The sequence below is a fragment of the Herpailurus yagouaroundi genome, unplaced genomic scaffold, assembly GCF_014898765.1.
Source record: "Herpailurus yagouaroundi ecotype Mexico unplaced genomic scaffold, PumYag 141, whole genome shotgun sequence".
NCBI lineage: Eukaryota > Metazoa > Chordata > Mammalia > Carnivora > Felidae > Herpailurus > Herpailurus yagouaroundi.
This window is the reverse complement of record NW_024412396.1, coordinates 3,316,520-3,321,481: the sequence shown is the minus strand read 5'-3', so window position 1 is coordinate 3,321,481 and position 4,962 is coordinate 3,316,520. Positions and strand designations below refer to the sequence as shown.

Sequence of the window (4,962 nt, the reverse complement as noted above, 5' to 3'; positions counted from 1 at the left end):
GAATCCGAAGCAGGCTCCAGGCTGTCGGCGCAGAGTCCGACACGGGGCTCGAACCCACCAACCGTGAGATCATGACCTGAGCAGAAGTCAGTTGCCCAATGGACTGAGCCCCCACATGTGGCTATTTTGAAGGTGAGGTAGCAGGAAGTGGGGATAATTGTGGTCACATCAATCAATGCCTAAACCTACAGCTTAAATATTATTTAATGTTGAAGAAATTCAGAGCTGGAAAAAGACCTTGGAAATAATTTAGCATCTCCCTCATTTATAGCAGGAGAAACCAACAGAGACTTTGCTGCTTGCAAGATGCCTGGAAGGTTCAGAAATTTTAGGAATGTAGTTAATACGTCGAGTTATTAAGGGGTTTGTGGTAAGATTTTCAGTATTCCATGCTTGCTCCCCTTTTCTTAGGTTCCACCTGAACTGTTAAGACAGCAGCAACAAAGCACAAAAAGACATTTTCCAGTTTTCTGTTGAAAATGTTTGGCTTTCTGTTTCTAATCCCATCTTTGGTCTTTGTGTTCTTTCTGGAAAGAAAGATCGAACCAGAGGATAGAAAGACCCGACATTGTAGGAAAATTATCCAGGAAGATGGTGGAGTGAGTAGAAACCCAGCCAAACTCCTCATCACAAATTGTATTAAAATCAATCAGAAATTTTACTAAAGAAATTTCAGCAGTACCACAGAGATCAGTCACTAAGGTAACTTAAGGGAGAATGCATTAAACTGGAAAAATTAATGTGGCCTCCCTGAAATAGTGTCATCACTCAAAAAAGAAAAAAGGAGGTACAAAAAACTTTATTTTAATTAATCCTGAAAAAGAGCAACCACAGGGAACCACACAAAGAATTCAGAAAACAGTTGGAGCCCCTTTTCAAAGAAACGGATAACGGATAACGATATCTTCTCAAGTGAGAGAAGGTCGGAATTAAAAAGAATGAAGGTAACGATCATTGCAAAAGACAAACTGAGGTTGTTGTTTAAGCTGTACAAAGAAGAAATTGCACTTAAATCAGTTTAAAAAACACTAAAAAAACTTTCAGCGATATATCCAGAATTTCAAGAAACTGAACTAAGAAATTAAACAGTTCAGGAGGGCCATTCTGGGGAATAGAGCTCAGCATTGCAATTTCTTCATAGTTAGATTTTCCGGATAAGTAGACAAAATAAAAGGGACTAAATCAATAATTAAAGATGCAGTAATATATTCCCCAGAACCAATAAGAGGGTAGATTTGAAATCTATGAAGAACCTATGGTCTCATAGAGTCCTTACAACATTTCAAGAGCGACTTGTGATTTACGAGATAGCTCTCACACTCGTGCGTGTTCTCATTTGCCCTTCACAACAACTATATGAGGTAGACAGATAATATTATTCCCTCATTTTGCTGACAGAAATTAGCCTCTGAGAGGCTGAGTGGTTTGTCCAAGGGATATAACTAGTGAGTGAAGAGTCCAAGTTTTGCTCTCCAAAGTGGGAGGATCTTATGTACATTTTGCATACTAAGGAAAAAACATCTACAATAACATGCAAAAAGAAAAGATTACTTAAAAATGTTTTTAAAAATGTTTAGTTATTTTTGAGAGAGAGAGAGAGAGAGACAGAGCATGAGCAGGGGAGGGGCAGAGAGAGAGAGGCAAACACAGACTCTGAAGCAGGCCACAGGCTCCAGGCTCGGAGCTGTCAGCGCAGGGCCCAGTGTGGGTGTTGAGCTCTCGAACTGTGAGATCATGACCTGAGCTGAAGTCAGATGCTCAACTGACTGAGCCACCCAGGCACCGCTGGAAAAGATCACTTTTAAAAGAATGCAAATTGGAAAGACTATTGCCCTTTCTAGTAACATAAAAATAGCGTGGTGAATATGGAAAGATATCACCAAGGATGGGGGTGGGTGGAGAGAGAGAGAGAGAGACAGAGTGAGAGAGAATGTGTCCATTCATTCATAACCTTGCCAAACTGCCCTCCATGTGGGATGCCACAAAGACCTCTTCAAGGTCCTAGAAACCCAACCAGTCATCTTTTTCCAATTAGTTCTGAGGACTGCTTCTAACAGAAGTCTGCATTAAACACAGAAACCTAAATAGGTGGCATTGACCTGAATTATCTATTCTTATCTTTTACATTATCTATTACAAAAACATGTAAATGAGAACAGTATGAGAAAGCATTTTTTTGTTGATAAAGTACAATTATTGTATTTGATGGAATGAGAGTAAGATGTATCCTCATTCCTGTATGAGGCATTACAAACTGCTGTCAACTTTCTAAGAATTATTTGGCTAAATATGACAGGAACTGTCCCTTACACTCAATACTACCAGTCCGGGAACTTATCCTAAAGCAATAATGCAAAGAAGAAAAAGTTATATAGGTGGCTATACTGATATTATTTATAGTTGTTAAAACTTGAAATAAAAACCCAGTAATTGGGTTTTAGCCCACATGAATATTATGTAAGCTATTAAAAAATAATGAAAATTAAATGTGTGTATGAAATTAGCGATGGGAGTAGAACTAAACTTTTCACATTACCCTGATTAAACAACGAAAACCGTGTGCACATAGATAAAAAGTGGAATGCCATTCGGGGAAACGACATGAATTCATTTAGGGAGTGGGATTGAAGCTGAGCTTTCTAATTTCATTCTTTAAATAATTTTTTAATTTATAAATGATTAAGAAATGACCAATGCTGTTGCTGAAACATGGCCAGTCCCATCCAGGTCAGAGATTTGTGGCCTCTTTGGAAGGGTGAGAAAGTGCTCATAGGCATGGTGTCTGAGTAGGAGAGCTGAGGCCCGTGGGCCTGGGGACCAGGGCTGAGAAGAGACCTAATTTACCCTCCGTCGTCATCGTCTTCTTCTTCTTTTTTAAAATATTTTTAAATGTTTGTTTATTTTTCAGAGAGAGAGAGCATGTGCACACGAGCAGGGGAGGAGCAAAGAGAGAGAGGGAGAGAGGGGATCCAAAGCAGGCTCTGCTCTGATAGCAGAGCCCAATGCGGGACTTGAACTCACGAACCTCAAGATCATGACCTGAGCCGAAGTTGGATGCTTAACTGTCTGGGCCGCCCAGGCACCCCGTCCTCTATTTTCTTTGATGCCTTTTGAATTTTGTATCCTATGCACGTGGTACCAATTTTGAAAATGATATCCAGGTGCGACAGATCTCCATTGACTATGTTTCTGATTCCAGAATTGGGCCAAATGGTTGGATGATGGGACAGAATAGTTAAAATCAGGGTGGCCTTGGAAAATCCAGAGCATTCAGTCAGTGTGCCAAATAATTGGGTGAGCAGTTGAAGCCATCCTGAAGGTAGACAGAGGGCAACAGGTAGGGGGTGGGCCCGCCTGGGAGTCCAGTTGAAGTGGCGGAGATCTGGGAATCTCAGGGTTGAAGGCCAAGGAACAGAGAGCTGCAGTGTGGAGGTTGAAGGTGAGCAGAGCCAGTGACAAAGTGCTTGTGTTGCAGATGGCAGGAGAGGGAGGTGAGGGAGGTGTTGGCCGAGTGGCAAGGGAGGCAAGACTACCCCATGAGGTATGGTGCAGATGGAAACCAAGGGTAGGGCATGGAGTGGAGCCAGAGTCTCTGGGGGTATGAGGTGGGGGACACCACAGAGGCTCGGAACAAGGGGAGCCTACTGGGGTGGGCTGCTGAGGCCAGGGCGAGGTGGGAGGAAGCAGATGCACCTGACTGGGTCCAAGGATCTGGGGCCAGTGGTGCTAGGGTAGCTGCAGATCTTAACAGTTTCTTCTCTTACATAGTTGGCAAGGGAGAAAGAGTAGGATTAGCATTCAGAAGGCCTAGGTTCAGGTCTTGCTTTGGGGACCAGCTCTGTGACCTTGATCATTGTTCTGTCATCCTCAAATATGGGTCATATTACCTGGAGGCAGAATGAGGGGACAACAGTGAGCCGGGGAATGGGCAGCTACGTGCTCTCTGAGCTGTACCTACAATCAGCACAAAACAGCTCGAAGCAGAGAAGTGCCATGTCACATGAAGGAGGCAGAAAGGCCACTTGAGATGGACTGAAGCCTGAATAAAGACCTTAACTTGTTAGAACAGGATTTGAGGAACCGCAGAGCCCTGAAGAGTGGCAGGTGTCTACACTGGCTAAGCACTGCTCGGGTGAGGGAGAGGTGTAGTGGTTTTTTTTTGCTGACAGGGATGCATTAGGCTTCTCTGACCCCCTCAAAGCCTTGAGTCACGGTAACCTGCTCGGCAGGTAACCCTCTTGTAACCCTCTGTGTGGCACTGTTTGGCTTCCCACATAGCCTGCCCCACAGGCATAAGCCTTTCCACTAGAGGAGGAAAATACCCGGTCCCTTTGAAAGTTGTTTCTCATTGTTCACTAAAATAGTTAAAAACAGCAACTTCAGGACCACGTTCAAGTTCAAGCTCTACTCGCTGCTTTCTTCAGCTGCCACCAAGGTGCTTGGTCTTTGTGAGGAAGTTAAACTAAGGCTGCGTTGGGTGAGGGCGTTGCCTCATTCCGTGACTAGCACTGGGCCAGGTACACTGGCCTAGTACGCCTGCACCAAGGCCTTCATCTGGGAGCTCCCCTGAATGTACTTGGCCCTCATCCTGCACGACAATGAGGTGACAGTCATGGAGGAGAGGATCAGTGCCCTTATTGAAGCAGCGGGTGTAAAGGTTTCAACCTTTTTGGCGAGGCTTGTCTGCAAAGGCCCTGGCTGATGTCAACATCGGGAGCCCCATCTGCGTAGTTCAGGGCTGGTGGACCTGTGCCCTGCACTGCTGCCGTCTCAGCTGAGGAGGGAGTGGAAGCGAAGAAGAAGCTGAGGAGTCTGAGGAGGACGTGTGCTTTGGTCTGTCTGACTAAACTTCTTCTGTAGCCTGTTCAGTAAGAAGCAGAAGTGTTAAAAAAAAAAGTTCTGGCTCTGCTTCTTCCTAGCTGGTGACCTTGGACAGGTGACTGGACCTTCCTGTGCCTCAGT

The 4,962-nt window shown here is 44.5% G+C and overlaps 1 long non-coding RNA gene across 8 annotated transcripts in view; it reads left to right on the top strand.

Moving 5' to 3' along the window:
- The first annotated feature begins 3,031 nt into the window (after nucleotides 1-3,031).
- The window catches only part of LOC121031543 (uncharacterized), a 222,481-nt gene continuing 220,550 nt past the window's right edge, over nucleotides 3,032-4,962 (top strand). For all 8 annotated transcript variants that reach the window (XR_005790770.1, XR_005790773.1, XR_005790772.1 and 5 more), the window contains exon 1: nucleotides 3,032-3,161. This is a non-coding gene — a long non-coding RNA (uncharacterized LOC121031543). The remainder of the gene's footprint in view (nucleotides 3,162-4,962) is intronic.